The sequence below is a fragment of the Acomys minous genome (assembly GCF_964271855.1).
Source record: "Acomys minous genome assembly, chromosome: 6".
NCBI lineage: Eukaryota > Metazoa > Chordata > Mammalia > Rodentia > Muridae > Acomys > Acomys minous.
The window spans coordinates 50,114,168-50,137,721 of record NC_140487.1 but is presented as its reverse complement, the minus strand read 5'-3'; the positions used below and the strand labels follow the sequence as shown (position 1 = coordinate 50,137,721).

At 40.7% G+C, this 23,554-nt stretch overlaps 1 long non-coding RNA gene across 1 annotated transcript; it reads left to right on the top strand.

Moving 5' to 3' along the window:
- The first annotated feature begins 533 nt into the window (after positions 1-533).
- Positions 534-23,371, top strand: LOC311600392. Its single transcript, XR_014780232.1, has 5 exons — positions 534-1,246; positions 2,440-2,609; positions 21,504-21,543; positions 22,344-22,407; positions 22,578-23,371. It is a non-coding gene; the product is annotated as an uncharacterized lncRNA (long non-coding RNA).
- Positions 23,372-23,554: the final 183 nt, after the last annotated feature.

Genomic DNA, 23,554 nt, shown 5'->3' with positions numbered 1-23,554 from the left:
CTTCATTGATCTATCTGATTACACTATCAGAAGAATTCCTGACAGCCAGTGGATCAGCAAACCAGTGTACAAACACAGAGAAATATGTGGGCTGACGTCTACTGGCGGCCTTTGAAAGGGTCACAAGTCCCACCATACTATTGGTGGCTCTCGACGTACAGCCTGGAGAAGACACAATACTCTCCAGCTCCACCATTACCACTAATAAATGAATGTTTGTAAAGTTCATACCCCATTAAACAATTTAGGGCAGTAAAAAAAAAAAAAAAAGAAAAAGAAGAAGAAAAGAAAAACACCAACAAAAACAAATCTTTTGTCTTTATAAGTTAGTGACTCCTAATTCTTTGTAGTAACATGAAGCTGAATAGTATATATAACCAGAGATGATATTGCAGAATTCTATTAGGCTCTATTTTAAAATTCTTTAAAAAAAAACAAACAAACCCATATTCTTCTTTGAAATGACTATACCAATGTAAATGTCCATCAAAAGTATGTAAAGGCTTTTCTTTCTTAACATCTTTACTGGTCCTTTTATTAGTAATCATCATTGGAGTGTGGTAGCTAAGCTTGGTCACTATCTTAGTCTTCTATTGCTGAAAAAAAGACATGATGACCATGGCATCTCCTACAAAAGAAAACATTTAATTGGGGTTTACTCACAGTTTCAGGGGTTTAGTCCATTACCATCATGGCTGACAACATGGTGGCACGCAGGCAGACATGGTGCTAGAGAAGTAGCTAAGAGTTCCACATCTAGACCCACAGGCAGCAAGGAACCTCAAAGCCCAACCCCACTGACACACTTCCTTCAAGAAGGTCACACCTACTTCACCACCTCCTAATCCCTCGCAAACAACACCACTCTCTGATGACCAAAGGATTCAAATATATAGGCCAATGGGGCCAATACTTAATCAAATCACCACGGTCATTATCTTGACATACCTAAGAGAGACTATTTTCAGGAAAGGAAGGAGCCAACTGAACACTAGCAAACGCGTACATATCCTTTTTGTGGATGTGACTACATGTTTCAATTCCTGCTGCTTTGACTAAAGCACAGTGCTTTGGACAGTGCCGTTGTGTTGCATTTCCCTGTGTCAAAGGATAGAATTTAAACTGGTGGAAATCTGAAGACTACACGTGATACAGTCTGAGCTGCATTTAGAGTTCCTTCTGTTCCTGCTGAGATCAACAAAGCATCTTCAGTGATCTGCCAAATAGATGTTTCCCATCAGACAAGGTATGGCCTAAGGCATTACTGTACCATCTACCTCTGCTGTACAGAAAATATCAGCATCTGTGCACATAAAACAAGGATGAAAGGGGTCCGTGACAGGGTAACTGTTTTAGCAAATGTTCTGTGTCACCTGCCCTTTTTGCACATTTAAATTCAGGATGCTGAGATGCTGTATTTCCCAGTAATGTTAATAAATTACAAGCATTTGGTGATTTTAACTCTGTTTGAAGGCTTACAATATTAGCTGCTTTGCTTTTGGGAACATTTGGAGGAGTGAGATCTTTCCATGAAGGCTTACTTACCCTTTTACATACAAAACTAGTTCCCAATCCACAGCAAACTTACTAAACACATGACAAGATTATCAATAATGGCAGTATATAACATCCCTTCTTGGTTTGAATATTTTTTGTTATAACGTGTGTGTGTGTGTGTGTGTGTGTGTGTGTGTGTGTGTGTGTGTGTGTGTGATGTAATCATTGAATAAGGAAATCCAAATGCAAATTGTATTAAGGTCCTAATAAGGTCCTAATAAAATACCACCCTGTAATGAATGTCTAAATGCTCTTGACATACTGATTTCAATTTTCTCTTTCTATAATTTTGCCCAATTTAAATACTTTGAGTTAGTAGTTCTCAACCTTTCTAATGCTATGACCCTCTAATACAGTTCCTTATGCTGTGATGACCCCAAACATAACAGTTTTCTTTCTTTCTACTTCATAACTATAATTTGATAGTTATAAGTCAAATGTAAATATCTGATATGCAGGATATTTGATATGTGACACCTGTGAAAGAGTCTTTTGTCCCCCCAATGGGTTGCTACCCACAGATTGAGAACCACTGATGGAAATGAATATAATAACATAGCATTTAACATTTGTCTTTTCTGACTGGATTATTTCAGTATACCTTTGAGGTTCACACATGCTGTATCATCACAGTCTTTCTTTCTTTCTTTTTTTAAAGGCTGTGTAGTAGTCCATTGCATGTGCAGACCACATTTTATTTATTCATTGTTCATGGATACGTTGGTTTGCTGATGGATACTTTTATCTCTTAGCTGTTGAAAATTATAGTGAATTGTGCATGGCTGCGTAAATACTTTTTAGAGATATTTTGAATTGCTTAGGTTATATTCTAAGAAGTGAGATTTGCCTGCCCATTAAATGATACATTCTCTCTCCCAGCAGAGTTCCAATAGCAAAGAGATTCTTCATTGACTCCACAGTGCTTGGCATTTACCAACCACCCAAATAATACATCCTCATTTCTGCTGGGATGCAAGCTCACTGAAGAGAGCATTCCTTCCTGAACTGGTCATATCAATGATCTCAGTGCCAAGAATTGCCTTTGGACTGGGGTAAGCTCTCACATACTTTTATATGAATGAGTTAATTGTCTATAGTGAACAGAACAGAGGATAAACTCTAACCTGCTAGTAAAACTATAGATAAATCCATCCTTACAGCAAAGCAGGACTTTACCCTCCCAAACGTATCCAAACATGTTCTTTACATTTAGAAGTCACAAGAAGAATAAAAATATCTTGATATCCCTCTATTGTTTGTTCTGAATGAATGTTTTCATATTTGCTTCTTTTTCTTTCTGTGTGTTTATGTTGCAAGATCATGTGAGCATTTGGGGCATTGGTCACAGTGCATCTCTTACATATCTCATTCTGATTCTTATAAGAAGGGAATTCTCTCCCTCAGTCACTATTCAAAACTCTACTCAGATAATTTATCATAAAATACAACCTCTAGGTAGCATTGGCCCATATTTAAGCCCTCAACTTTCCCCAACATATTTTTAACTAATTTTATTTATTTAATCACTTTACAGCATGATCCCAGGCCCTCTCTCCTTTCTTCCCAGTCCTGCCCTCACAACTCCTCCCTCATTCACCCTCCTTTTAGGAAAGGGGAGGCCCCCAAGGGGTACCAACCTACTTTGGGCCTCATGTCACAGCAGGACTAAGTTCATCTTCTTCCACTGAGGCCAGACAAGGAAGCCCAGCTAGGGGAAAGGGATTTGAAGTCAGAGAACAGAGTCAGAGACAGCGCCTAGTCCCCTTGTTAGGGGACACACATGATGACCATGCTGTACATCTGCTACATTTGTGTAGTGACTCTAGGTCCAGCCACTGCAAGGTCTTTGGTTGGTAGTTCTGTCTCTGTTGGCCTCCATGGGCCCAGGTTAGTTTACTCTGTAGGTCTTCTTGTGGTGTCCTTGACTTTTCTGGCTCCCTCAATTCTTTCCTCCACTCTTACACAGAACCCCCTGAGCCTGGCCTATTGTTCCTATTGTTTGTGCATCTGTTTCCATCGGAGGCTTCATCAAGGCCCAACATGTTTAATCAATTATTGTTTTTGAATGCCAAGCTCTACATGGAGAGTAGGCCTACTGTTTGCTTGTCCTGTCACAAGTCCCCTTAGATACAGTTACCTGGCCCCTGTCTGATTCCCTGGCAATTGGCACTTATGAAAGTTTGGATAGTTTGCTTTGCACAACTCCTTCATCTGTATCATTTAAATGCTTTATTATCATTATATTCAGTTTAATTTTTTTTGTAATAATTTGAAATTCCCAGTATATCCCAATCAGAGGTATAACTTCCATTTGTCACAATTTTTTTTAAAGTTTATTTCTTAAAATGTTTAGCAAGAGTAGTTTGTAGGCCTTCATTTTCCTCTGTATAAAAACTCAATAATAGTAATTATCCTCTGGCATATAACAACTCTGTATTAGTTTAAGGAGCATATTTAGCAGGTAGATCTTTTCTTTAGAAAGTAGTATGGAGAACTACCTTTCTGGGACAGGAGAAAGTGAAAAGTACCAAGGGTATGCTAAAGGAATGAAAAACGTGTAGGATTCTATGCATTTCAGCAGTCTCTGCTCACCATGTTCCAGCCCCTAAGTAGTGTAATTCATATTTGTTGCTTCCCTGGACCCAGCAAACATTTCAAAGTGGCAATAAATTTGTGATGTATATCAAAGACACATGGAGAGGCAGTTGCTAATAATATATAGACTTTTCATACTTAGCTCAATAACATTCATTGGAAATGCAATTTCAAGGCATTGTACATTTGCTCAAACTAAGACAATGATTAAAGTTTGGACAAGCATGTCTTTGAGAGCAAAAAACTCTACATAGCTCACAGATGTTACCTGCAACTAATATCCTACAATGTTTCATACCATGCCATGATTAAAACTGTTGGATTCTCTCTAGAGAAGCTCAGCTCCATTGAGCATGAAATCGGAAATATATGCCCTGGTGTAGAAAAGGGTGAAGTGCAGGGTCAAAGGAGCTCAAGGAAGCTCTGAAGCCTGAGCCTGGCAGCAAAGAAGTCCTGAGCAGTCTGTAGCTGCTTCATGGGCAGCTGGTAATGGAGGCTAGCTTGTAGTTTCAAAACAGGAGCCCAGTTTTAACAGCTGCTTCAGCAACAGCTGGCCACTTCCTCCCGGCAGTCTGGGACTGTGGTGGGTGGAGCTGTGGTAGAAAGATGGCCTTGCTGACCTGTAGATGGATGGCAGAAGCTCACAATGGGCAGCAGCATGTAGCTGACTCACCAGTAGCCAAGCCCCAGGGGTTCAATGATGAATTCACTGGGGAGAAGAAGAGCTCATCCTTCCCCAGAATAAATGATGAGTCTTAGCCTGTCGTGGTGAGATAGATGATGCTGGTCTGTTTATTTCAAGTGAAATAGGGACTTAAAAACCTTGGGCAGTAGGAACGGTTTTGAGGGTAAATGTTTTTGATTCACTGGGGATAGGGGCCCCCATGGATAGTTCATTTACATGCAATACCACAGCCCTATTATAAGAAGGGGAACACAGTACTTAATTACCCCCTAGGCGGTAGAAGAACTCTAGGTATGGTTAAACATCATTGGTTGAAAGCCAAGACCTTTAGCATAGGGTGGGTGTTTCAACGAATCCCCAGGCACACACTGAACAGGTTTCTTATCGGGGCTATGTGACTCTCCTTAGAGAATCTGGAGTTGCCCATATGGGGAGGAGAAGGAACCCAAGTGAGGAAAGGAGTCTGCCATCTTGAACCAAGCTAAAAAAAAAACTATCCAGAAATGCCAAACATTGATCTTAACATCATAGTCCCACAAAAGGGTATTTTTTATTAAGAGAATGAACTATCTTATATAGGAATGGATAATAAAGTGAATGGATCAAAGCCCATTAAGGGAGATACTCCTAGTCTCCAATGCCTGAGATTTGGGTAGATGTCAATGAAATCATTATACCACTGCAAATGTAGAAACAGCCCGGAATAAAGAGAGTTAGCCACATATTAGACAGTTCCTTTTGTGGTAAAATCTTCATGTCTAGGTGAAAAAGGCACAAAACTTTCCCTTTCCTATCACTTTGATTCAATTCTACTTCTCTATAGAGGACACTGATTTCTATGTTCTCATGTATTGGGGGCTATGGATGGGGCTATCACTTCTCTGGCTTTTTCTTCTGGCTGTTTATGATATAACACTGAAATGAAGCCTTCAAAGTCCCTGTTCTGTAAATTACCTGATATTCATACTTCTTCCCATTATTTATGCAGCACCTGAAGGCCTAGTTGATAAATCACCATTGCTCTCATAATTTAAAACTTTAAAGTATATGTGAGTCATCACATAGCCACTTTCCTGGACGTGTAACCCACATAATCACAGAAAGTGCTTGGAAAGAGCCTGTGTTGATTGCTCTACTACCACCACCATCTTGAAATTCTTAATTTTGGAATAAACACATTTTTGCTCTGTATTCCAATTAACCACAGAGGAAATTCTGATTTTCTTTGAAATTGGCTTCCCAGGAAGCAGATTCTGAGCTGGAGATTATCATAGATTATTTGGACTGCTTGTGGTATCATCATGTGAGAAGGGGAGGAGCACTGAGCAGAAGGAGAAGTTCAATAGACATCTCAAAAGTACAGTGATACTATCATAAACTTTAACAGTTATTCCAAGTTCAGGTATAGAGCCTGAGGTGGTGTTTTTCTACAAGTGCTTTGGATATGGTATTCCTCATGGAGTAAATATGATTTGAGAAAGCTGACTGTATTCAGTCAAGGAAATTCCAGAATCATCTTACAGCTGAAACTTATTTCTCAGCAATTAAGGGAGTCTGGACTGCATAACAAATCATGAACAAAAGTCGTAAAGATAATAGCTAAGTGATTAGTTCTTTAAAAATCTTCCTGTTAGCTCTCTGGGTACTTTGTCATTGTGCCTTACATTAGTAATGTTTGTGTCCTCATTTTTTTTCTTCTGGTATAGCTCAGCACACATTCCCTCTTTCTTGGAACAAAAGAAAGCAACATGGTCCTTATATTTAAATTGGCATTGATGCCCTATCAATAGAGATACAAATAATATGTATTTACCTTTAGTAGAAAGGGTTTTAGTAGCAAGTGTTGAATGCTCTCTCCGCTCTTCTTCTAGATTACATGTAAAGATCTCCAAGATGACAATTTATAATCTAGAAGCATTCTATCTGTGTGAGTCAGTTCTGGAAAAAAGTTCTGAGGGACAAGTGTCTTTCTGAGTTAGAATGTGATAAACATGATGGAAGCACTGGTTTCCAAGCCCAACTCATCTCATCTCATCCAATATAAGGCAGCTCAACCCAACCAGTTTTAACCTAGAAGAATAATGTGAGAAGTAAAGGAGGGAATCTGAGGAAGTAGAGTGCAAGTATTAGGCACCACTGGGTGGATAGGAAGAACTGCTTCTTTAATAATCATGAAGTTCTAGGCCAGGTGGCAGGAACCATCAGGCTTTAGAACAAGCAAGATGGAGGTATTATACTGAAAGTGAATGGGCCTGAGAATACTCTTCTTGAGAAGGTGTTGAGAAGAAGCCTTGTGTATATTTTAAAGATATATAATATTGGTCTTAATACCATAGGGTCCCAGAAGAAGATCATAATGAGGGATGATGGGAAGGCACTGAAGGGGAAGAGGTGTCTCATACTTTTGGGTCAACAATGGAGTTTGGAAAAAAACAGGGTGAAGCATTAATGTCATCTAGTGGACAAGGAGAGGGAAAATTCTGGAAGGAGTTGTTTGCAATATATAAAAAGGAAAAGTATTGTGGAGAGCCACAGATAGCAGCGCCCCCTGCTGCTTCCCCGGCGCAATGCGCCCCTTATGCGCATGCGCAATGTGCCCTTGAGTGAGCCCCTTATGCGCATGTGCAATGCGCCTTTGAACGAGCCCCTTATGTGCATGCCTGAAGGCATAGCGTGAGGTGGTGTGATCCGAACGCACCAACCAAGAGCGACAACGTGGCAGTCTCTGATAGGACCAGGCACACTACAAAGGTTCTGTGGGAGCTTTTCCCGAGGTCACTCCGGTAGTCAAAGTTTCTGAATAAACTGATGCAAGAAGAGTTCCTGGTGTTGGTGTCTTTCTTGCTGGTCGGGGGCGGCATCGACAAAGTATGATTTAGCCATGATATCTCTACCCTGTAGTGAGGTTGGACAACTAGGCATGAGGAAGAAGGAGTGAGCAATCAGATGGCTCCAAGGAGAACAAAGAAGAGGACCTGTAGCCCTGAATTGGCAGAGCTAGCAATCAAAACCCCCTGCAGAGATCTGAGGAAAGAAGTATAACCTAAGTAGGTCCTGAACCTATTAAAAATGACAGAGACTTACTCATTATCTGGACAGTCACCCTAGGCTCCTCTGTGGTTGTCAGGGGCCAAAGACTCAGGAAAGTATCAGTCTTTGGGTGCCATACAATGCACCCTCAAGCTTTCCCCACCACACAGGAAAATGCCAGGTTTTGGCTACCATGTCTGGAAGATCAAAGAGACTTTCCTATTGAGGAACTTAGGGAGCTGACCTATCAGGATGGATCCTCTGGTATCCACATTTGGGGACAGATTCCGGTGGCAGTCAATGAAGTTGGGCAGTTCATTGCTGAGTAAACAGTGTTGTCACTCTTGAAGCAAACTCCAGGTGTATTGCATTGGAGTCACATGTTCTTTGGAGGTAGCCTCAGGGCTGGTGCCAGAAGCTGGTATTCTGTCTATCATAGTGTCTTATTTAAGGTTACTATTGCTGGGATGAAATACCATAACCAAAAGCAAGTTGGGAAGGAAAGTGTTTATTTGGCTTACACTTCCACACAGAAATCTACCATTGAAGGAAGTCAGGGCAGGAACTCAAACAGGGCAGCAACCTAGGCACAGGAGGTGGAGTGCTACTTATTGGTTTACTTTCCATAGCTTGCTCAGCCTGTTTTCTTATAAAGCTAAGGACAACCTGTCCAGGGATGACATCACATACAATAGCTGGGCTTGCCCACATCAATAACTAAGGAAATACCGTATAGCTTTGCTTACAGCCCAATATTTTTTCCTTTGAATGTTTAATATATTTTATTAATTTATTCATATTATGTCTCAATTGTTCTCCCATTCCTTCTATCCTCCCATTCCTCCCTCCTTCCCACTTTCCCCCTACTCCCCTCCCCTATGACTGTGACTGAGAGGGACCTCCTCCCCCTGTATATGCTCATAGGGTATCAAGTCTCTTCTTAGTAACCTGCTATCCTTTCTCTGAGTGCCGCCAGGCCTCCCCATCCAGGGGCCGTGGTCAAATATGGGACCCCAGAGTTCGTGTGAAAGTCAGACCCTACTTTCCACTCAACTGTGGAGAATATTCTGTCAATTGGCTAGATCTGGGTAGGGGTTCGAAGTTTACTGCATGTATTGTCCTTGTTACAGCCCAATTTTACGGAGGCACTTTTTGTTTGTTTGTTTGTTTTGTTTTGTTTTTATTTGAGATTCTCTCTTTTTGAATGACTTTAGCTTGGATTAAGTAGACATCAAACTGTCTAGCACACATAGGAATCCCTTTCTGTTCTTTCCTGCTTCTCCCTTTCATTAAATGTCTTAAATTCCATAATCAACAGATCTTTCTGAGGGGTCTGAGGGGCATAATCTAGTACTTGATTTTGAATATTATTTTACTCTAAACAAACTTTAATTGCTTTCAGTTACTTGCTTCAGGCTTGACTTTGACAATGTATATAGAAAGCTAAAGCTTATTTTTGTAAATGAATTACATTTGTATTCATCATGACTGCAAGCATAGTTGTGAACACATTAAGGAATTTGATCATTTATAAGGATACTGGCCACTAATTTTCATGTGGTAATTATCTTTAGCAGTTTATAAAGTTAGTAGCTTTTTAAGATTAAGATTTAAACCTAAAGAATTATAACTTTGAATTGAAAATTCTTTAGTATAAAATTAAACTTTAAACCATAAACGCAGTCAACAGAGACTAAGAACCTCATATTCTTCATCTTTTTACAGTGTACTTTTACAAAATATCATAAGATTTTAAAATATGACTCAACTTCTGAAAATAGCTAAAGCTTAACAAAATTATCAAAGATATAAGTAGTTACACACACATCTTTAAGTCAGTTTCTCTTAGCCCGAATATACCACTATAACCTCAGAAACATACAACTCTTAATCAGACATTTATTGTAAGTTCTATTTTAATACAGAAGAATTCAATCCATGTTATATATATATAGTGTGCTGTAACATCCCTCCTTCAAAAAGGCCACATCTAATTTATCCAAATAGTACACCAACTTGGCACCAAGTACTGAAACACACGAGCCTCCAGGGGTCACTTAAACCACCATGTCACCTCAGCTCAATTCACACTCTAGTGTGCTGGCTAGTTTTATGTCAACTTGATACAAGCTAAAGTCACTTAAGTTGGCAAAGGGGATACTTCAATTAATAAAATGCCTCCATAAGACAACTGAAGACAAGCCTGTAAGGCATTTTCTTAATTAGTGATTGATAAAGATGGACCCAAACTGGGGAATACATTTCCCCCCTGAGCTAACACGATACTGTTCTCTAACAAACCATCTGGATAGCCATTAAAACCAATGGCCACCAGAGCCACAAATGGCCTCAGCGCCTAAGGGTCACAAAGTTCTTTGAAGAAAACAGACTTAAAAGGTAGGAAAAGGAGATTTGAAAAAGTAAGGAGATTCAAGCTCACAGCTGCAGGAAAGAAGCCCTACCAGAGATAGAATTACCTAGCAACTGATCTGCCCCACAAGAGATAGGAAAACAGACCTTCTCTCGGCAAAGCAATAAACAAATAGAACAAAGGAAGTTAAGCCATGGGTGGTCTTGGCATCTCTTTCTGTAGCCTGGCACCTTTTGGACATTAGACCCCCTTATGTTACTCAACCAATAGATGATTGCCAAACTAGGATCCTCCTCTGCTTAGGGGCATTGGGAGGAAAGGATCTTATAAAAAGTCCCCAGATCAATGCCCTAGGGTCGCTTCCTGATACTTTTGATTTGGTGTCGGGTGCGATCCAGCTCAAGCTAAAACATTAAAGATTCCTCTTGTATTTATAGCAGTTTTCGAGTCTTTCTTGTTCTTTTTGGGGATCTTGAGCTCTGGGCAACATCTGGTGCAACACCTCCAGGTTCCTGCCGTGTTGAGTTCCTGTCTTGACTTCCTTCAGTGATGAACAGTGATATGGAAGTATAAAGCCTAAGTTGCTTTGGTTACGGTGTTTCACTACAGCAATGGAAACCATAGCTAAACCACCTATCCAACCCATCTCTGTCCAATATAACTCCTCAACTGATCCTCCACTTCAACATACAACCCAAACCAACCTACCTTGTCTCATCTCATTCCCCATCAACCCAGTTCTGCCTTGACTCAGCTTCCTTCAGTCCAATATACCTCAACTAACTTTCCTCAAACCAACAAACACCCCAGCCCAACCTACCTTAAACCAAGTTTTTCTACCCAACCTAATTTAGCTCAGTCCACTTCCTTTTAACGTAAAGCATATCAACCCACCTAACCACAAAGCAACCAGTCTACCTCAGCCGAACTATCCTCTGTCCAACCTCTGTCAACCCAACCCAAGGAATTCTCATCAGATCTCCAGAAAACTCCAGGATGCCATTTTCTGCATAAATTTTGGTCAGGGTTTTCTCTCTCAGTAATCTGCCTTCCTACAATGTGCAGGTTGCAAGCCACAGTCTTTTCCCTATACCATGATTTGCTCTGAATATTGTTTTTCTTTTGTCATACCCTTGAATTAAAGCCATAGCTCAGGAGAAATCCAGCAATTCTTTTTAAACTGATGTTCTATAATCACTGCACTCTGCTAGAAACAATGTAATTTGTTTGCTAACACCACTATGAAGTAATGACTTCCATTCTCAAGTGAACTTTAAACTATTGCCTAGAAATTTAAATGCTGGGTCAGAATCCCATCCAGTCACCTCATAAAGGTTCCTTTGCTTCACCTCTTCACAAATATCTTCAAAACAGCATTAAGTCCTGAAGAAAATCTACTCCCCCCAAATCTGGTGCCTGTTTCTCTCTACCAGTGGAACCTGTAGTGAATGTAAACATGTTTTTGTTTTGATCCCAAATGTGGGATAGGTATTGGATATAAACATGTTTTTGTTTGGATCCCAAGTATGAGATGGGGAATAGACTTGTGAGAGAACATGGGTTGTTTATCCACTTAACAATCTCGGTGCGGGGGTGGGTGTGGGTGTGTGGGGGCTTGGGTTTTGCCAGCTGAAACACATCCTAGTACAGACTCTGACAGGAGATATGTATATGAGCTCAAACAGGAGGTTGGGGCTTTTTGGATCTTGGTATTGTTTGGCTGTTCATCGCTGCATTTCATGACGCTCCTAGAGAGAACTGCTCCAGTGAAGGCTTCGGGGCTCTGGGCTTCAGCTGCTGTTCCAGGTTCCAGCAGCAACATTGGTGGGTGGAATTGCTGCTCTGCTGAAATCCTGCTGACTACGCCAGAGCAATTGCTCCCAGGAACTGAATTCAAGAAGGTCTACTTCTCCTGTTCTCGTTAACCTCTTTTCTCTCCCATTTAGGGTAGGTGGGTTGGAAGGGAGGCATACACGTCAAAGAACCCCAAATAAAGTTGGTTTGGAAAAGGTGAAGCCTACAGGAACCGGTTTTGTTTTTGTTTTTTTTGTTTGTTGTTGTTGTTGTTGTTGGTTTTTTTTGTCTGTTGAATGGGACAAATGGCCGTCTTTGGTGCCTGTTAGCATACCAAAAGTGCATGTTGACCTCCAGACTCACCCAGCTCAGGGCTTCCAGTTTTTTATTCCTTTATCAACCTGCCATTTTGGTTAAGTGCCATCTTAGTTCTTTCTTTTGTCTTCCTCTCAGTCTCCTTTGGCAGCACAGTCTTCTCTGTCTCATCATGCTCCCCCTCCCTCCCTCTTCTCATAATCCTGTTCCGTGTGCTGACCATACTCAATGTACTACATTCTCCCTCTGCTCTGGACTTTCCCAGGTAACTCTGGATATTCTGTCCTTCTTATCTACAACAAAAGCTTTCCTCTCTGCCATACTTTGAAATGATCAGGATCTCTCTTTATATACTCAGGTTTTTATCCTATTTAATCTTAGCAGAAGAACTGCATTTTTAATTTTTGTAAAAAACAAAAAGGCTCTATAGAGAATTCCCCTCTGCCTTCCTTTACCTATAAACTCTTACATAGTACTCAAAGTAGTTATGAATTTTTTTCTTTTCTTTTTTTCCAAATTATATTTCACGTCAGCCTTTGAATGCCTGTTTCTCAGAGCTGTGAGACTCACTTCCCTTATCGTTCTGAGGTTGTTCAAAGGTCCAGGGAACGTGACTGAGCCTGCTCCACAGGGACTCCCACCTGTTATGGTTGCTGTTGATACCACAGAGCCAAATAAGCCTGGTAGCTCTATCTCTTCTTGGTCTCTGAGAGGTGGGGCATGACTCTGCCTCCATCCTCGTGTCCTTCTTGCTCCTCCTGCTCCTTGTGATCACGCCATCTCTGGAGAGCATCCACTGATGAGCATTTCTTTTCTCAAGACATTTCCTAAGCTTAGTGTGTATTTCATCATCTTCTCGATTTCAGTCTCTCCTCTGGAAGCTACTCAGTGCTGCCTCCCTCCTCAAACAAGACCCAGCAGGGCTCCTACTGTGACTTCTATCCTTCAAACACAGAAACTTAGCAGTTGTTTGTCTTATAGAAAGCTTTGTGGTCTGCTTCAGTTATGCAGATGTCTTGAGGAAGGGAGCAGAGAGGCCTCCAGGTCAGTTACAGGTAAAAAGAACAATTTAATAGGAAAGAAAATACAGCAACCCAGGATCAAAGAACAAATAGGACATGCTCTCTCTTATATGTAGATACTAGTTTCTAGTTTCTGTCTGTGTATTTGCATGGGGGGGGGGGGGACAGAAAAGGGTTGGACAAGCTGTTAGTATAAAAATATCATAAGAAAATTGTTATTTTGTATGCCAATTAAAATAAAGTATATATGGGCAGCAGTAATTAGACATAGTGAGTTAAAATAAAATAGCGGAGTAGAGGAAAGGACGTGAAGCTGGGGGGTGATGCTGTGGGGGAGGGGTCAGCAGGCGTGGGGGAAGAAGTTGGAGTAGATGCGATCAAAATACATTATGTACATATGTGGGATTCTCAAGTCCCACATTTCAAAATAAGTAAAATAAAAATATTTCTAACAATAAAGTAAACGACACATTAGTAAATGTGCCACTCATTTGCCACTGTAGGTACATCTGTTTCCCCTCCTTATCAGATGCCTTCCTTCTGTTCTCCTTCCTCTCTTTCTTCCCTTCCTTACCTCCCTTCCTCTTTCTGTTTCTTCCTCCCTCCCTCCCTCCTTCCTTCCTTCCTTCCTTCCTTCCTTCCTTCCTTTCTTCTTCTTCTCCTCCTTCTTAAGACAATTCATGAAACATCTGGGAATTCCAAAATAGTGGTGCACAGTATGGACTGTGTCTAGAGAGCAGACCTGGTAAACTCTGAAGGGAACAACCCAGGAGCACAGGCTTCCCCTTATCACAGTGGACAACCTCAAGCACCCTGAATTTCTCCTAATATAGGAGAGAGTGCAGCCTCCCATGAGGAACAAAGAATCAGCAAAACAATTAAGTGAGTGCACGGAGGGTGGGGGGAGCCGGGGGTGGTGGAGGGGGAGGAATGGGGACACACAGAAGGGGATGCAGGCTATCCTCATGAGACTTAATAGGCTGTTACCAGAGGTCTAGGGGAGCAGAATAGGCAGATGAGGGAGGGAAGGTGGGAATGGGAAGATAAGAGGGAGGGGATAATAATCAGGATGTAATGTGAATAAATTAGAATAAATAAAATATACATTTAAAAAGTCCAGGTGGAGGAGGGGGGTACTACAGAGACTGATGCACCAACCGAGGATCATGCATGGTGAGGATCTAGACATTCTTCTCAGATGTAGTAGATAGGCAGCACAGTCTCCTGGTGGGTCCCACAATATGGGGGAGTACAGACTACTTCTGACATGGACTCTGGCTCCCCAATGTTGATCACTTCCCCCTGGCCGGTCAGTCTTACTAGGTGGGCCACAGAGGAAGAGGATACTGGTAGTACAGATGAGACTTGATGGACTGAGGTCTGATATTAGGAAGGAGGGCTTCCCTTTCTGAGGACTAGCAGAGGGAGGGAGCGTGGGATCAGGAGGTGATGAGGGAGAGAGCCACAATAGGGATGTAAAATTTAAACTTCAGAACAAGCAGGTAACTTATATTGCTAACCCTACTACATGGGAATAGCTCTGAGAACGGCTGAGACATGAATGTCTATGCACAGATAATACTTCTTGCTGGTTACAGAATCCCCGTGACTTATTATTAGATGCCACTCTTCATATGGCATGAGTGAAAACTTACATATATCTTTCTTCTACTCATACAAAGAGCAGAGAACTAACCTTAATTATTCTGTGTGCCCTGCACACCTCATACATTTATAATTTTAGGACTCCATAATGCTTGTGAGAAATTTTAAGTTTTCAGAACAAAAGAACTGTACATTAAAGCTGGATCAGACCTGACAGGATTCATTCCTCTCACCATGCTGGATGCTGACATCCTGTATCCTTCATGTTCCAGCACCAAGAGTTTCAATTGTTGCTCCTCATCAGAACAAGATGGCTCCCAGAACAGTTTTGCAGAAAGCTTCTGATCCCAATTGGTCCAGCATTTTAGACTGTCCCATACAGGACCTCTATTTAGCTTGGAATTTCTCAACATTTAGAACAATAGAAACAAATGCTATTCCTAGCTTGTTTAACCATTTCCCCCAATTTTATTTGGCCCCCTACAAAGGTATTATTCATCCCAAATCAGGCTGTAGAAACCTTAATATAATGATGCCTCATTTCCCTTAAGAGGGGTTGGATAGGTTTTTGCTTGCTTTCTTGGGCTATAGATGTTTATTTTCATTGGGAGTTGGTTATAAGTTACTGTTGGTCTTATTCAGAGAAGAAACAAAGTTAGACTCAGGGATGTTTCTCTTTTCCTTTATCTTCTTTCTTAGGTTTGGAGATAAGGGTTCAGAAGAAAGAAGGAGGGATATAGAAATACATAGAGATGGTACAACAAAAAATAGATTATTGAATCTATTCTTCAACTTAAGGCCTTAATTGTTACTCACAAAATAATTTTTAATTTGTTGGTATAGAATTTTGTATATTGTATATTGATCCCTTAGCTGTCCTGGACTCTCTTTTGTAGACCAGGCTAGCCTGGAACCCACAGTGATCCACCTGCCTCTGTCTCCTGAGTGCTGGGATTAAAAGCATGTGCCGCCAAACCCGACAAATGAATTTAATTTTAATACATTGGTATAGAATTCAAATTTAAGATTATCCTTCACACACATTATATATATTTCTCCTCTAATATGAGGTCAAATAGAATACAAGTTTTACCTAATACTTTGAAAGTGCTATTGCAGGCTGTTTAGGTTAAGTAAGTTATACAAGTTAATTGTTAGTTGGTCAAATCATGGTCGTGTCAGTTACAAGTGTATTTTTAGCATATATATCCTAAGTGTAACAGATAGATACGGTTCTATACATAGATAAGATAAAATAGTTATATAAGGTCTTCAAAACCCTCAGAGACCCACAGGATATGGCATTTAAAGACGTTTTTATTGTTTTAAGAATTCATTGACAATAAGACAGGTTAACTCCTGACAACATCCAGCCTACCTCCAAGAAGATGATCAGCATCAAAGAACCTCCTTGTGGAGATGGCTTCAAAGGTGGGAAACCAAGCACTGGGCAAAATGTCCTTGTTTCACCTACAGACAGAATTCTGCCTAAAAATGGGCAAGCTTGAATGCAGGCAGAGTCCATGGCCAAACTCTACTATGACAGGGCAAGCAAGTCCTCAATATTTCCTGTCTCACAAATGTGTCTGTCAGATATACTGGGCCTGAAGGCTGAAGGTGATGCTCCAACATTATAGAGAGTTTTGGGTGACTGTTCAGGCAGCAAACTGTCTCTGTCATTTTTTTTTACCTTGGAAGCTACTAACCTGCACTTCCTGTATACTCAGGTAATTAATTTTATTCCTTCTCAAATCTCTGATGGGGTTGAAGACCAGATAGTGTAGTTATACAATTAAGCTTAGTTGTTTAGGGGTTAAGATATTTTAAGGTTTAGATATATGTCTTAAGTTGATAGAAATGAGATATGATAGATATTGATTTACATTCAGAAACTTAGACTCATTAAAATAGGAAAGATGCTTTCTTTAGGTTACCAAATACAAATAAACAAAACAGTATGAATGTAACAATATAATTCCCGATTTTCTTGTGCTTTTTCTTGGTATGTAGTTTATTTTATTTATGTGTAGTAATATAAATGTATATGTAAAATATAAAAAAATATTTTAAAAAGACAATTCATTATCCTTGCTCTTCTCTCCTCTTTTCAGCTCCTAACACCTTGGTTGGATAGTAGGACTGTCTTTTCTCTTGAGTATCTTCAGCAAGTATCTGCACACACCGAGGAATCATAGTAAAGCCTCTAGCAAGTGTCCTTCACTCCCCATCTTTGCTTTCTCCCAAGTACTTCCAGTGTTAGCTTTTACTTCCATGTCTTGTGCACACCTCTCAATTCTGGGCACAAGTCACCGAATTGCATTTGCTAAAGTCACTTGTGCCAATGAGAACACTTAATTATAACTCCACTAGACTGTTTCCCTACATTTAAAACTGCTGGCTAGCCACAGTCTTTCTCTTAGTTCAGCCAAGGTCCTTCTTTCACAGAGGACCCCTTCTATGTTGGTGAGTCCCTGAGATTGACCAGAAATCACTGTTTTCCTGCTCTCATCACCCCCCCCCCCATCAAGTTATTTCATTCAGTCTAAATTTTTAAGTGTGTAAAAAGCTCAAAATGATTATCTACACATTTACTAAATTGAACTTTATAACTTAAATTCACTGCTAAGGCTTAAATGTTCATATTTAATGCTCTACTCTCATTTCTGTTATTTCAGGGGCAAGTTTATTATGAAAATACTCTAAGCTGTCATTCATGGCGAATTCCTAGACTCTTTATACGTACATATTATCATTATTTCATAAATAGTGGAAAACTACATATGTACTGGATATTCAAAGAGCAAAGATAAACTCTTTTATTCTCAAATTGCATTAAGTTGCCTCTGGTAAAGCTTTTCATCAAATGTATTTGTGAAGCAGCAAAAAGAACAAGGATCAGAGACATCAATATTCTGAGAGAACAGGTTGTGTGACTGTGCTGACCTTGCTCAGTAATTATGGAAGATGGTGCTTTCCGTGGTCAGTACACACAGATTGCATTCCCCACAGAAAACTAAATGATCTGTAGTGTGACCCTGACCTTCCTGCATCAAGATATGGACATTGTGCCTTGCCACTCTCTGAGTCTGGAAGGCCCTCTTGGTTGTGTTGGGAACAGAAGGTGGCAGATCACTCTTCCCAGTATGCAAGTGTCCTTTTACTGCTCTGGTGATGTCTGCTCTCAGCTTCCAGGCTGTGTAAGGCGACTACCCGTGGATGCGCTGGCTTTATAAGAGGAGCCAGCCAAAATCAGCTTGCAAGTGGCCATTTGCATGTTCAGCCCAATCTCCACAACTCCAGTGGCTGTGGTTCCTGATATCTTGCAAGAAAAAAATGACCCAGCTTGTATTGCCATTAACTCCAAACTGTGACAGATAACTATAAAACTGACTTTTAAAATCTATGAACTCTTAAAGTGGTTTATAATGACAACAGAGAGCCAGAATACTATCAAATGTCTGCCTGTATCAGCACAGTTTGGCCTAAGATTTGCTTTGCTCATAACCTGCTACTGATGACATATGGGCCTTATCTCACGACTACTAAATATCATTGGCCAATGGAGTAAAACAAAAAGAACCAAAGAACTGTGCATAACTAGCCTAACATGGACATATATGGTACATTCCTCATTGCTAGTGTATTTAGAATTTCATCCTTAGAACTCAGATGGTCAGCCTATATTATATGCTTTGTGCAGTAGCAGAGTTGTGGGTTTAAATGCTCCCACAAGCTGCTGGGATTCTGATATGGTCAAGGTCACAAATCAGCAAGCCCATAGCCCTTTCAGATTTTCCTTCAAATGGACAAAGGACAAATGAATATTTAACATACAATGGAGAAACAAGGACCACCACCAACCTATGCATCTTTATCTTGAACTGCTTATTTGCTGTTTCAGTAGCAGGCTAGAGCAACACAGCCTTAAATGAGTTCACGTATCTATTCCTACCCAGATTAAAACCTGGACCAGATGGCCCAATGCCATCTACCCACCTGAACACTCCATAGGCATCTCAAAAGCTTGGTGTGAAGTGCGCACACCTTGTTTCCTCCTTTAGCTAGAGTCACTGCAGCCTTCTTTCTCAGTAGGTATTAATCTCCATCCACCTGCTACCAGATTTCTCTCTCTCCCTAACACATCAAATGCCTGTTATACTTGAGATCCCTTAATATGACTTTAGCAACTACTTTTAGGAATGATTTTTCCAGCACCGTTAGTCTCTCCTCATCTGGCTTTTCTAACATGTCTACTTACCTCCACTCAGATAACAGAGTGATGCTATTCTGGCCATGCAGACCCGATACCCACCCACTTCTCCGGCAGTCTGCACTCACAGTCTGGAACACATGTCCTCCTGCTCACACAGCAAGGTCTGTCTTGCCTCAGTGACTTTGCTTCTGTCCTTTCATACTCACTAAATCTTTTCTTCACGTCCTTTCGCACTTTGTTCTCAGCCTGGCTAGCTTCTACTCATTCTTTGGAATGTCACAGCTTTCAAAGGCTCCTGCCTAGGCAACATTCCAGACCAATTACAACAGGATGTATGTGCTTGGCTCCCAGGGCCAGTAGTTTCAATAGTGCTTAGAGGAACTTCCGTGGCCGCTACGCCTTTAAAGTCAGATAGTCCTCATCTCTTCAAGGATGCCTTTCCTTGTCTGACATTCTTTGTCTTTGCAGAGTGAAATGTTCCTTTATGATACCACAATGTGCTAGAACATTTCAATTATAACACGCTCCACAGTGCATTACAATGAGGTCTTTGCAACACTGACTCCCTAAAGGATGTGTGCTCCTTCAGAGCAGGACTATAATCCTACTGAGGGCTGCATTTTCAACATGTTATCTTAGTAGCCACTAGGTACAAATGATTGACCACACCCACCCACCCAGCCACCCTTTTTTGAGAGAGAATGAATGGAGAGTAATGGAGCTCATGCTAGTAAACATTTACACACTATCAACTAAAGAATGAAACTGCTACCCTTTATTATTCTAGTACTACTGATTTCTTATTAGGCCCAAAGCACGCAGGCAAGACTGACACAGTGTTGCAATAAACTGTCTGCTTCAGGATTTGGTATTAAAGATAACAGCATCCTTGTGGATGTCTAAGAGCATCCTCTCACAAAGGTACCAAGGCTCCCAAACTGTGGCTTGAGCTTTGAGGTGGCAGTGGGAGGCACAGTCCATTTCACAGAGTAAAATGAAAAAAAAAAAAAGAGAGAATCTGTTCGGTCTTACTCATTTACTCTGTGTGTGTGCGTCGGGGGTGGGGTGGGGTGGGGTGGGGTGGGGTGGGGTGGTTGAGGGTAGGAGGTAGGGATGCTTTTTCTGCCTTCTACTGTAGCTTGACAAAAAAACCTCTGATTGATTGCACCAGATAGTCATGATTATTTACTTTTGGGAACCCAAACACTGCAAAGAGAACACTAATAACCCAGAGAAAAATGCCGAGGGGAACTAGAAAGCTTGGCAGACTCGCAGACCAAGAAAAAGCCACTCCAGTGCTGCTTTAGCTCACTCACCTGGTGTGGTGGTTCAAATGATAAAAGTTTCCCTTAGCCTCTGGCATTTGAGTATTTGGTCCTCAGTTGGTGGCTGTTTGGATGTACAGGTACGGGCTGTCTAGAGGAAGCATGTCATGGGTATGGGTGTAGGGGCGGAGGGGCAGGTATTTAGGGCTTAAAGACTGGATCTACTGCTAGTTCCCTCTGCTTTATTCTTGTGGTTCAAGATGTGAGCTTTCAGCTCCCAATTCCTGCCACCATGCCTCCCACTTGCTGTCATGTCATCCTGGGACAGGGTAAGAAGATACAGAAGTTCCTCCATCTTGTATTCTTTCTGAGGCCATTTTAGGATAGTCACTAGAATTCAGGCTTCTTGATGGAGACTCCTGTGGAAATTTCCCAACTCTATTCTAGGAACCCAAGTTGAAGATACACCAGCTAACTTATCTTAGCTTCTGTTAAACTGTTTGAGTCAACCTTGGCCCTGCCCCTGCAGTTGCAGAGCAAGATACCAGGATGTGGTTTTTGCCTTCAAAAAACCCTTATTCTGAATACTTACACTATACTTGGGTCCCAGATACCTGTGTGTGGTCCCAGATGGCTGGAAAAAAGACTTCCAATGGCTGTAAACTGTCTCTGAGTCATCCTCTCTGGAGGCCACCTATTACAGACCTACCATTATGGATGCTTATCCCCCTGGAACTGTGATAACCTTGTTTGCCTTGGCCATGTGTTTTATTGCAGTAACCGAAAAAGCAAGTAGTAGACCTGGAAACCCACACCAGGCAATGATTAATATCACTCACTCACTTCTGAGCATCCATCTATGCTTTGAGTTTCTGGAAACTTAAACCAAAAAGTCTCTGTGCCAAGAAATTGAATGTAGCAGTGATGGCCAGGGCACAATCAGAGAAATATGTTTCTAGATAATCAGTTGCACTCCAGGCATTGTGAAAACTCCTTATGTGTTTACTTGCAGCAGTGATTGTTCAACTCATTGCCCTCATTTTTATTTCAGATGAAGAAACAGGTTAAAGATCAGTCAACCTCTGTGCAAGGTTGGTAAAGTAGGATTTAAGTCCATATTTCTGATTTAACTCACCTTGCCTTCCTTACAGGTGAGTCTAAACATATATATGTCAGAGATAAAAGTGAGCGGATGATATATGTTACATAAAAATAAAAGACCACGAGAGTGAATGAAATCTAAAATGACCCTTCTCACCATGGTGTAAGAGCAGACACCACAGGAAGGCTCATATGTGTAATGGATGGACTATGACGAGGAAACTTTTCGTACTATGTTTTGTACAGTAATTGCTCCGTATTTGAGTTTGCCCTTTAATGGTTTTATTGTGACATGTATTGTATTTCCAGAAGCCTTAGGTAAGAGTCAGAATATGATGTATTCTAAAAATACATTGTTGAGTTCAAGACTATTTTAAGAAGTAGGGCTCTTCTTCCTGCCTTTTCCCCAAAAGTGACACATAGGTACACAAAGACGAGGCTCTCCTGCCTTCTACCAAGGAAGCACAGATTAAGACTGAAAACAGGTGTGGCTCCTAACTGGCCGGTGCTTGGCACTAAGGGATTTATTTATATTAACAGGCCTTACTAATTGTGTTTTCTCTGCCATTTATCTTTCTTCCCCAAAGTTGTCACTATCAGATACAAAGCTCCCCCTTTCTTTGTCTCATCCCTTCTCTGAACGTCTGCTATGCTTTGCTGAGGATGCTCTAGAAGATGGACTCCAAAGTCATTTCTTTGAGGATTACTCAATCATTGCATATATCATGTACAAATTTACAATTTCAGTCAACTTATACCTGATTTTTATTATTACTCTGTCTTTTATAAGGGTTCCTTCCAATTACAAGCCAACAGAGGTTGCTATTGCCCCTGAACTTGCAAAGATAATTTCTGTAAGTCCTTCACCCAGCATTCCTTCCTGTTAATAATTGCCTGTTCATTACATTGTGCTTGACACAATCATCAAAACTCAGACATTAACACTGATAATCATACTATGTATTAAACAATAGATTTTGCTAAAATTTCTCCATCATACCTTTTGTTTTTTTGTTTTTTTCAGAATTGAAGAACTTGAGTTTTATGAGATGTAGATGGAAGCAGAAGATATTGCAGGAAAGGGTGCTCTGAGTAATGACAATATGTATGGTCCAGAGTTCCTCAAGAAGAACATTTATTCACAACCCATTACTCTATTAGAAAATGGAGAATTCTCCAGAGCTGTTTCTTGGTCATACAGTCAGCTGTGATGTTGAATGGTTAGCTAGTGATGGAAATAGCTGGTTCAGCACCTTCCTGCTGTGCTGTGATTTCCTGCTGTACTATGGACTGTTCAACTGCTAGCTCCCAGGGCTAACATGCTCTCCTGAACTGTTTGTTTTTTACATGTGTCTGAGTTTTCTGACTTTGGTTTAACACTCTACTACTCAGAGAAAATGCTGATCTATGTATGGTGTGTTTTCACACACAGCACTTCCATTTGCAGTGTAAAAAGAGCCTGCTATACTCTGCTCTTCAGAAAATTATGAGTGTAGTGTTCACTTGGCCTTCTGTCTGCAAGACATTTGAAGCAGCCTGCTAAAAATACCAAATGCACATGGTCAGCATAGGACATAACACCAGACAGACATGTAAGGGAAAAGTTTCTCCTGAAAGCAGTTGTATCAATAACGTGAATCTGAGTCCTTGGGAGACGTTTCAATGATAGAAAACTTCAAACACAGTTAGCTGTATGTTCAGAATCAAATGAGCATGTTGCCATAATGGGAATTACATCTCCAAGCTGATGTTGGTTTGTATGAGACTTCATGCTACTACTCCCTTTTGCTTTCTGTCTTATCCTGAAGATGACTCATCTCCATATTAAAAAACAATGAATCAGAAAAATCCCCTCGTTGACAGATTCTTTTCAAAAAGAAATTTTCTTTGTGTGTGGTAAGATTTACTCAGTAAGTTTCAATTATACAGTATAATGTTTGTTGAATATGATTACTGATTTAGAACCCCAGGCCTCATTCATCCCTTGACTCATATTTCCCC